This window comes from Myotis daubentonii, chromosome 2, assembly GCF_963259705.1.
Source record: "Myotis daubentonii chromosome 2, mMyoDau2.1, whole genome shotgun sequence".
NCBI classification, from domain to species: Eukaryota; Metazoa; Chordata; class Mammalia; order Chiroptera; family Vespertilionidae; genus Myotis; species Myotis daubentonii.
This window is the reverse complement of record NC_081841.1, coordinates 25,797,407-25,809,318: the sequence shown is the minus strand read 5'-3', so window position 1 is coordinate 25,809,318 and position 11,912 is coordinate 25,797,407.

Below are 11,912 nucleotides of genomic sequence, written 5' to 3'. Positions count from 1 at the left end.
CATGTCTTTAGAACTGATGTTGTTCAGGCATTTCTCTGCTCCCCTTGGCAACCTGAAATTTACCCATCAGTATGGTCTTGAGCAGAGTGGTAGAAGGTAACACAGCAAGGGCACAGCTGTTACATCTCAGATCTCAATGGGTCTTCAACTGCCATCCTACCCCCACCCCCAGACACATAATCTTGGTTTGAGCCCAAATTAATATATTTTACTGGAAACTAATCTCCTTCGATTCTAATAGTCCACAGCAGCGATGTTTTCTTATGCATCTATGCTCCAGGTGAGTTTGATTTTTAACCTTTCTTAACCACATTATTGTTTGTTCACACTGTGCCTGCTTCACCTCATACACACCACAGGGTTAGAGCTCAGAGGGGCCTTGGCAGCCCTATGGTTCACCCCCCTCTCTTTACCACTGAGGAAATGGACACTGGGAGGATTCCTATCCAGGGACACATGTCCAGTAGGCAGCAGAGACAGGATTAGACAGAGGTCTCCTCTCCCAAGCTGGTTCGTTTTCTTTCTTTCCTACCTGATGGCCCCAGCTGGGTCAGTGTTTTTGTCTGCGCTTGCCTGTGCTGTAATCTGCAGGTCCTCCTCTCTTACAAGTAATTCAGAATGGCTCCTTCACATGCCCGGGGCTGCCAGCTGTTGTTTCCTTGATGTGGCCTGTGGTCACTGATATTTAAATGTAGCTGTCGCTGGCCTTTGGTATCACTATCCACTAGTTCAACTAAAATGCAGATTCCCCAAGGAACGGGGGTGATACCCTACCCAGGGAGCAGTGAGGGAGGCAGTGCCCAATACTTGCTTCAGGTCAGGGCTTCTTTCCTGACAGAAAATATTGCACCTGGGATCAAAGTAGGTGGCCTCATCTTCATTTGTCTACATTTCATGCCCCAGTTTTATTAGACTGGGGAAGAGGAAGAGTGGGGACAGCCCAGTTCGGGTAGGCCTCGGTGCCATAATTTATACCCCATCCCTGAAATTAGATCATTGTGGTCGAAATTTTAAAATAGTTGCTGGGCTCTACAGGAATTCCATATGATATGTTAGCATATATTCACATGCACTAATACACACACTACCACAAATATGTAAATGGAGATACTCCAGAGGAGTACACCTTGCCACAGAGTTTCGTTTTATTTTTGGACTCCATATCCTACAGAAAAGTAGAAAAGCAATGCTTCTATCCTCCATACATAATGAACCTTTCTTCCGTTAATCCCTAGGAGCAGCACCCTGTTGTTGTTTTGTTAATCTTGAGGAATAAAGAGGAGTCATAGTCAACACCACCTTAAGACGTCTGGCTGGCAGCAGAGAAACTGCCTACATCGACCTTGCTACGAGCTAACGTGTTTTGTTTACAGTCAAGGCACAATAAAGAGACGGCCAGCGTCGGCGGTAGTAGCAGCAACGAAGCGTGAGAAAGAAAAAAAAAAATACTGTGGGTCCAGGTGAGAGGAGGGCAGGCGGAGATCAGGAGCGCGTCCTCCTGCGAAAGGAGGCGGCTGCAAAGCAGTGAGGCGGAGGAGCATTCAGGTCAACCGCGTCAAGGCGGAGCCTTGGGAGAAGACGGAAGGGTCCCCTCTGCACTGTTCGGCAATGGGCTCTGCTTCCCCAGGACCCCCAAATCTAGTCGTGGGTGATGTTTTTTTGTCATTTTTACTCCTGGTAGTTCCCTAGTTACACCTGAGAAGTGTCAGGTAAGCCGCTCAAGAGTTCTGCGTGCTTCACAAGCTGAGGAGGTAACTTCAGGGAAACACCTGCGCGACAGACTGTATCCAAACGGGGAAGTAAGGCAGCCAGCCCCTAATGCCTCCGCAAGGCCCACATGGCCTCGCTCAGTTGCCCCTCCCACCACCAATACACGATTTTAGTTCTTTCTCAAGGATGTTTATAATGAGGCAGCTTTCACTCAATTTCACAGTTCTCCCAAGCCAACATATTTTTTTAGAATTTGGGAAGTTCAGCCCTCTGTTCCTGACACTTTTCATTCCATTTAACAAATATTTATTGAACACTTTCTATTAGTGTAATTCTTCTTACTTTCTTTCAACAAATGTTTATTGGGTGTCTTCCATCAGCCGGGCCTTATCCTAGGCTCTGGGGACGCAGAAGTAAACAAACAGATTCAGACTAGGATGAAGCTTACATTCTAGGAGGGGGGGGGGGGGGAAACACATTAAATGAGGAAAGTATGTATTATGTAAGGAGGTGATGTCTGCTGTGGAGAAACAATAATCAGGGGAGAGGGAAAGAGCGTGTTGCAAGAGTCCCAGTGGGAATAAAGCGATTGGGGAAGGCCTCATTGAGAAAGTGGCCTTGGAGAGAAGCCCTGAGAAGTTGAGAAAGCGAGGCCGTGCAGATATCTGGGGAAAGAGTGCCTCAATAAAAGGAACAGCAAATGCAAAGGCTCTGAGGTGGGATCTTGTCTGATGTGTTCGAGGAACAGCAAGGAGCAAGGGGAGAGTGGTAACAGGAACATTAGATACTGTAAGACCATGTAGTCCTATGTAGGGTTTCTGTCATTGACGGAGTGATATAGGAAGCCATTGGAGCATCAGGAGATCTTAAGCAGTGGAATAACATGATCTAAAGTATTCCCCAGGGCTTTATTCTCAGCAGCATGAGTTCTGCAAGGATGACTAAGTCACAGTCCCTGTCTGTAGGGTGTATACACCCTAGATGGGGAGGTCATTGTATACACGAAAGCTATAGGAGTAGAAAGCAATGCATAGAAGAACGTGGTACAAAGATGGAGTACAAAAGAGGAGGACGAGGAAGGCTTCTGGAAGAGGTGATATATGAGTCAGATACTAAAGAATGAGAAAAATGTCAAGAAGATTATAAGGATGTATTGGTGAGGGTGGTCATTGTGGAATGGGATCAGATGGAGGCAGGCCATAGATGGCATGCTGAAAAAAAAATCTGTTTTATTCATAAGCAATAGGAACTCATGTTGCTTTGGGTGAAGAGAATAACATGATCACTGTCCAAACTTGTCTGCTGAACAAAGAGCAAGCTTGGGTCCTGAGAGACCATCTCTGGGACATAGCTGAATGAAAAGCTGGGTAGACAGTCCCATTACGGTGTTAATCCAAAGGAAGATAAAGTTGGGCAGAGTCCTGGTGTGAGGCAAAAAGGTAGAAGCGTGGGCCATGAGACGGGAATGAGATGGTTTGGAGCAGAGTAGGAGGCAGTCTGGAATGACCCCCTGAGCTACAAAGGCATAGCTGCAGGTGCTCTGTATGTGGTGCTCACAGCCTTGACGGTGAGTAGAGGTGTAACCGTTAAGGTGCTCAAACTTCTTGGACAGTTGGATCTTTGTGTTAAGAAGTGGCACTTGACAGCATAGTGAAAGATGAGTGTGATGAGCCTCTGAGGGCTGACCTAGGGAGGTAATTTTGGAGGTTGATTACAGCTGCTCAACCAAGAGATAAAAGGCCTTGAGCAGTGCCGTGGAGGAGGCAGTAGAAAGCAAGGAATGAATATGGGATTGCTTAGGTAGTTATAACAGATAAGGAGAGAGATGAAGGTTGGAGGATGATTGTAAGAACCCAAGCCTGAGTATTTTACAGAATAATGCCATTAATTCGAGAAGTACCACAGAGGGTAAAAGTAAGAGACTACTAGCTGTCCACCCAAACCCATTCTCGCCTTCCTGAATAGTATCAGAATTATAACGGGGCATACAGGTGCCTAGCTACACTAAATTTTCCAGCTTCCTTTGCAGATAGATGTGACCTTGTGATTAAGTATTTTCCAACAGAATATAATAAGGTATGTGTCTTCCAGGCCTCGTGCAGAAAACCTGTCACAGGACCCCTTCACTTCTGCCTCTTTCCCCTTTCACATGGGCTGAAAAGGGGAAGCTAGTGCAACCTCAGAAGCCACATGCTGAGGATACCAAAGCCACCCTCAACCTGGGTCACCCAAGCCACCCTCAACCTGGGTCCCTGAACTGATTTGAGAAAAAAAACAAAACACTTCTATTTTGTTGAACCATTACATTTTCGATCTATTTGTTATAGCATTTTACAGTCAATCTTAACTAATACAGAGGGAAGTTTGGGAGATAGGAAATAGGGAAAGGTAAAGGAATTGGTTTCATTAAGCCAGTATGTGCAATGAAATTAATTGGACACCCAAGGAAAGAATGAATAAGAGGTTATGTTCCTGAAGAGGACAACAGAGACAATATTGGAGACATGAATGTGACACATAACATGAAGTGATGCCGTGGTTGGTGTGGCTTTCTGAGGCCCATACATGCTTACAGCGTGCCATTTATCATATGGCCAGGTCAGATGCTGAGGAGATTAAATATTACAAAAGTAAGGGAATAAGAACGCATGTGATGTTCTCAGTGCTTTCATGTCATACTTGAGGTCTTCACTGTCCCATACTCCCTTATCAGAGTCTGCTTCCTTCGCCTCTTCTGACAAGGACAACAGACCATATGCCACTCTTTCCATTCCCTTCCTGAAGCGGACAAGATGAGGAGAGAGGTGTTTATCAGACCTAAACTGGACCAGCCGAATTCTCTCTACTGAAAATTTGGAACCAGGGCTCGGGATCTTGAATTAGTAAACTGTAAATTTGAGATTAATGAGGTACAGCAGATTTGAGATTGAAAGAGCCATTCTAAGAAAGCGATCTTCAATCGTGCTGGCATTGCGGATGAAGACTGCAGTGGGTCAGAAGAAAGGAAAGAACATGCCAGGAGGGGCAGAGAAGAGAAACCATGGGATTTAGAAAGACAGATAACTCTTAGCAACCAAAGACCCCCCAGTTTCTGGATCTTGCAGCTCAGGAGGTTTCATTCCCTGCACTTAAGTTCTATGGAACAGCCCTGTGCGTATAAAACAATCTCCCCCCTCTTTTGCTCCAAGTCATGGAGTTTCTGTTTCTGTGAGTTGAATCCAAGACATCCCTGATGAACACAATACTTTATATATTTGAAAGCACCGTTGCTGGTGCCATCACATTTAATCCCCATAAGATCTCAGTTGTGAGACAAATGCCGTTACCCTCTCTTGCATAGGAGGCCCTGGGAGAGAGAAGGCTGAGTGTTCCAAAGCCACAAAAGAGACTAGAAAAGGCACTAGGATTAGTGTGCCTGCGCTTCTGAAGCTGAGTCCAGAGTGCATTGTGGTGATTCTTGTAGAAGATGCAATGACTTGGTGCGATGGAAATTATTTGGAGGCTTCCCTGGCATAATTTACCTACTATTCATAAAGAGAATGTCCTCGGGAAACCATAAAATTACTAGAGGAATCCAAAGGCAACAAAATCTTGGACATATGCCGAAGCAATTTCTTCACTGATACTGCTCCTAGGGCATTGGAAACTAAAGAGAAAATAAACAAGTGGGATTACATCAGAATAAAAAGCTTCTGCACCACAAAAGAAACCATCAACAAAACAACAAGAAAGCCCACTGCATGGGAGAACATATTTGCCAATGTTATCACCGATAAGGATTTACTCTCCAACATTTATAGGGAACTCATACAACTTAACAAAAGGAAGATAAACAATCCAATCAAAAAATGGGCAAAGGACCTAAATAGACACTTTTCAAAAGAGGACATTCAGAAAGGCAAGAGACATATGAAAACATGCTCAAAGTCACTAATCATCCAAGAGATGCAAATCAAAACAACAATGAGGTACCATCTCACACCTGTCAGAACGGCTATCATCAACAAATCAACAAACAACAAGTGCTGGAGAGGATGCAGAGAAAAGGGAACACTCGTGCACTGCTGGTGGGAATGCAGACTGGTGCAGCCACTATGGAAGACAGTATGGAGTTTTCTCAAAAACTTAAAAGTGGAACTCCCATTTGACCCAGTGATCCCACTTCTAGGAATATATCCCAAGAAACCAGAAACACCAATCAGAAAGGATATATGCACCCATATGTTCATAGCGCACAATTCAACATAGCGAAGATCTGGAAACAGCCTAAGTGCCCATCAGCAGATGAATGGATTAGAAAACTGTGGTACATCTACATGATGGAATACTATGCTGCTCTAAAAAGGAAGGAACTCTTACCATTTGCAACAGCATGGATGGAACTGGAGAGCATTATGCTAAGTGAAATAGGCCAGTCAATGAAAGAAAAATACCACATGATCTCACCCATTTATGGATAATAAGGACCATTATAAACTGATGAACAAAAATAGATACAGAGGCAGAGCAGCATCGAACAGACTGTCAAACTACAGCGGGAAGGCTGGGGAGGGTTGGGGGACAGGAGGGAGGGCGTAAGAGATCAACCGAAGGACTTGTATGCATGCATATAAGCATAACCAATGGACATAAGACACTGGGGGATAGGGGAGGCCGGGGGAATGTCAAGAAAGGGGGAAAAAGGAGACATATGTAATACTCTTTGTAATACTTTAAGCAGTAAAAAATTAAAAAAAAGAAGAATGTCTTGGGGAAAATGAGATTCAACTTCCTGGAAAGAAAAATAGCATCTTTGAAAGAAACTGGATTCAAGAACAGTTTAAAATGGATCTACTGGGGTCAGAGCTTAAAGAAAAAAAAATGCTTCAGGCATTTTCACTTAGAGAAAAATCTTCACTTTCAAGTAAAATGTAGTAAGCATGTGCAGGTTTACCAGTATGACTGGTTTCATAGGAAATAAGTGGCAAGACCTGGATTCATGCCCATACACATGATTTAATTTCCATGACTGAAACGTAAGTGGACAACTTCTGTGACTAGAATATGGAATTTGGAACAATGAACATATTCACCACCAAGTCACCATTTTAAACTACATTCTATTCCAGTGATGGCGAACCTATGACACGCGTGTCAGAGGTGACACGCGAACTCATTTTTTGGTTGATTTTTCTTTGTTAAATGGCATTTAAATATATAAAGTAAATATCAAAAATATAAATCTTTGTTTTACTATGGTTGCAAATATCAAAAAAATTTCTATATGTGACATGGCACCAGAGTTAAGTTAGGATTTTTTCAAAATGCTGACACGCCGAGCTCAAAAGGTTCGCCATCACTGTTCTATTCTCAACATTGAAAAAAACATGAAGGAGAAAACCTCCATTGATTCTGATCTCAGCCTTCAGTTTATGCAAACTTACCCCTAAAAGAATAACAACTGGAAACTGCCCCTATTTTCTGCCCCTGGCCACTCTCTGAATAATTGTTCACATGAATATTTGCTAATTCTTTCATTCATTAAATTTTTAATGAGCCCTTACCAGATGCCAAACTCTTTGGGGACACAGTAGAAAACAAAGATAGCCAAAGTCTCCCTGCTTTTGTGGAATAGAGCTTACATTCAAGTGCGGAAGGCACATAATACACATAAATAACCGTGGTATGTCATGTTGTTATAAGTGCCAAAAAGAAAAATAAACTAGTCGAGTGTACAGAGAGTAATGAAGGCAGATGCTATATTAAGAGGAAAAGACTCTCTGATAAAGGACATTTGAGTAGAGACCTGAATGAAATTAGGGTATGGACCATGTCATTTTCTGTGTTCCAAAAATAGAATAAATAGCGATAAAGAGTTAGGAGATGAAATAAGAGAAGAAGTAGGGGCCCAAATGATGTAAACGTGATAAGTCATAGTAAAGACTTTGAAGTTTATTCTGATCAAGGCAAGTCATCTTTAAGATATATATTTTTATTGATTTCAGACAGGAAGGGAGAGGGAGAGAGAGGTAGATCAGCTGACTCCTACCGGAGATCAAGCCTGCAACCTGGACATGTGCCCTGATTAGGAATCAAACCTTGACCTCCTGGTTCATATGTCAACACTCAACCACTGAGTCACACCGGCTGGGTAAGGTAAGTCATTTTTGAGCAGAGTTTTTATCTGACTTTTGCTGACTTTAATCACTTTGACTACTGAATGGAAAGTAATTCAAAGAGGCAAGAAAGAAGTAGGGAGACTAGTTAGCAGACCATTGAAGTAATCCAAAAGGAGGTCATGCTGGCTCAGACCAGGGTGGTAGCAGTTTAGGTGGAAAGAAGGGTAGAGTTAATAGATGTGTTCTTAAAGATACAGCCAACAGGGTTGGCTGAAGGATTGGAAATGGAGTGTGTGTATGAGAGAGGGGAGTCTATAATGACTCCAAGGCTTTTTGGCCTAAGCAACTGAAGAAAGGTATGGCTGTTTACTAAAATAGGGATGACTGAGGGATGAACAAATTTTGCTTTGAATGTGTTAAGTTTGAGATATCCATGGACATCGAAATGGAGATGTTGAGTGAACAGTTGTACATATGAGTCTGGAATTCAGAAGAGAGAGGTTTGTGTTGGAGATACAAATTTGGAAATTTTTAGCAGTTAGATGATATTAAAGTCACCAGAGGCCCAGTGCACAAAATTCGTGAACTGGAGGGGGCATGTCTCTCAGCCAGCCTGCGCCCTCTTGCACTCTGGGTCCTCTCGGGGGATGTAGCAGTGTGCCAAGCAGCAGGTGGCCAGAGAGGAGCCTGAATCAGGCCGGGTGCTGCTCATGCTCATCCCGGCCCGCTGTGCCTGCTGCTGCGGAGTCAGGAGAGGCTCCCGCCGTGGCAGCTGTGCTTGCCAGCTGTGAGTCTGGCTTCTGGCTGAGGGGCACACTGATCACCAGGGGGCAGCGCCTGCATTGAGCGTCTGCTCCCTGGTGGTCATTGTGCATCATAGCGATCGGTCGTTCTGGTCGTTCCGCCATAATGGTTGCTTAGGCTTTTATTATATGGGCTAGAGGCCCAGTGCACAAATTCATGCACCAGTGGGGTCCCTTGGCCTAGCCTGTGGGATCGGGCCAAAACTGGCTCTCTGATATCCCCTGAGGGGTCCCGGATTGCGAGAGGGCACAGGCCAGGCCGAGGGACCCCACTGATGCATGATCGGGGTTGGGAAGGGATGCAGAGGTTGGCCAGCTGCAGAGGGACCTGTCCTATTATTATATAGTCTGGCCTGTCTCACTCAATCCTGATTGGCTGGATCCCAGCAGCAAGCTAACCTACTGGTTGGAGCATCTGCCCCCTGGTGGTCAGTGCACATCATAGCGAGTGGTTGAGCAGCCTTAGCATATCATTAGCATATTACGCTTTGATTGGTTGAATGGCTGACCAGTAGACCAGAAACTTAGCATATTAGGCTTTTATTATATAGGATAGGACTGGATAAGATCTCTAAGGGAGTGAGACAGAGGAGTGGAAAGCCCTGAGCAGTAAGCTTTGGGGTACTACTGTTTTCCATCAAGAGGATGGGAAGTATTCAGGCAAAGGAGACTGGAAAAGAGCCATGAATTGAGTGAAAAGCCAAGAGAGGGGTGACTAAAAAACCCAAGTAAAATAAATTGTTTCAAGGAGGAGAGAGATCACATGGTTCAAATGCTGCTGATAGAGCTAAGTAAGTTGAAGACTGAGAACTAGTCATTGGATTTGGCCATGGAGATCATTGGTGATCTTGATAAGAGTAGTTTTGGTAGAGTGGAGGATATGAAAGCTTGACTGGGATGGACTAAGAGAGAGTCATGCATATGTATGCTGTATACCCACAGAGTAAAATGTGTACACATAACAACCAACCTAAGAAGATAGTATCTAGTTCCTAACATCAGGAAACCAGTCTGGAAGCAGGCCAAGGGTGCGGTCTGGGCATTAGCTGATGGAGGAGTCAGCACACTACAAAGGTCACTATCTTCTCTTCTTGTTTTACTGTGTGGTTTCATGCTGCTTCCTTCAATGTCTTTTCTTAACAATTTATTTAATTCCTACTTTGATTAAACATAAATTTATACAATTTAATAATTGCAAAATACATAATAAACTTAAACTATTAAACTTATTTCAAAAATAAATTTCTGAAAATTGTCATGTCAACAAATTTACCTCTTTGAAAGGAATCACTTGGAGAATAAGCTGAGAATTAGCACAGAATTAGCTTTGCTTGTGAGTCTCATATTTCAACTGGCTAATGTTCTGCTTTGAAAATCATTGTAGAAAAGCACCTTCTGTTCTCACCATAACAGACTGTCTTATTTACCAAATAAACAGTGTAAAGCTGCATCATAAATCCTTGCATATTGAAAGGGCAATCAGTTAAATTTCTATGTATTTTTGACACAAAAGCCTCTCCTGATGCTGTCATAATGGTATCTTCTCCAAACCTCATTAATCTGGTTAGGTCACAGTGGTTCTTGACCTTCCTAATGCCACGACCTTTTAACACAGTTCCTCATGTTGTGGTGACCCCCAATTTCATTGTTACAAATTGAACATAATTAAAGCATAGTGATTAATCACAAAAACAATATGTAATTATATATGTGTTTTCCGATGGTCTTAGGCGACCCCTGTGAAAGGATCGCTCAACCCCCAAAGGGGTCGCGACCCACAGGTTGAGAACCGCTGGCTTAGGATCTTCCGATATCAGTGGACCAATTTTATCTCCAGTGTCAAATGCAATTTGCAATTTGTTGCCTTTTCCCTTAATTTGGATTTATACTTCTGACCTAGCATGTTCCAGTGCAGTTTTCCTTCTCTTCCTTTACTAAAGAAACACAGAAACATTCAGAATAATTAGGCCCTCTGTGGCCACCTGAGGACAGAAGATGGAATTTCCCCCGCAGGAATGTAATTGTCCTGCTGCGCTGTGTAAACAGCACAGGAGGGCAGCACAAGGCCAGAGCTGTCAGCCCTAATCCTGCCAATATTCCAAACTGCAACCATATTTATAATCTACGTTTCTACATGCATACACAAGCGTTGTAATCCCCACCAAATGTAATTGAACTCTAAATTGGCATCAATTCTACCTATTAAACATTTCAGATCATTTTCATACATTACTCACATAATTATCGGAATTTAACATTTATTATGCACAGCAGAGTGTTTTAACAATGGTCTGTGTAGTCAAGGAAAGTGTTAGAACCTTTAACAAGAGAGGAAGTAGAAATAGAGATAAAACGTGACTTATCTATGGTCACTCACAAGTAGGTGCAAAGTCAAGATAACAACCTAAGCCTGATGATCCTTTTCTACCAAACCTAGATACCCTCCCCCACACAAATACATATATTGCCTCTTGACATATTCACCTTGACTTCAGAGAATAATCTACAGTCTTTAACCTTTTTTGTACCATCCAGTGAGGCCAATTTTAATCCTCTAAACAAAATTAATGCAAAGTAGATAGAGACCAATAGATATGGGCAAATACACATGTTCCAGTGAAGATCAACGAGATAGTCACCACTGCATTCTATTAGGGGTCCAAGATATGACAGTCATGGGACCATTAAATCTATAGTCCCTTTTAAGAGAAAGTGTCCCACCCCTATACCATGTATGGCATGTGCTCTTGACCGAGAGCTGTGATTTCTGCCGGGCCTGGTACAGATATCTCAGCCCAAAAGAAGGAAGATGGGTATTAGCTAATTCAATCTTATATTCTCACTCAAGAATGAAAACTGGGAAGTATAGTAAGAACCAGGTCATAGCCCTGGCCGGTTTGGCTCAGTGGATAGACCGTTGGCCTGCGGACTGGAAGGTCCTGGGTTCGATTCCGGTCAGGGGCATGTACCTTGGTTGTGGGCACATCCCCGGTGGGAGGTGTGTAGGGGGCAGCTGATCGGTGTTTCTCTCTCATCGATGTTTCTGACTCTCTATAAAAAATCAATAAAATATATTTTTTTTAAAAAGAATCAGGTCATAGTGAAAAGAGAATAGACAGATGATGAGAAAGGACATGTAGGGACCAGCAGTCACTATGTGCTAGAATGATATAGGCTTCCATGGCAAAGGTGTCTAGAACTCCCAACATGCCAAATGAGCTTTTGATTCCTATTTATAGGAGACCCTCTCAAGGCCCAGTAGTTTGGTTTCCCATGTTCTGGGGACTTGGCAGTATGGCTA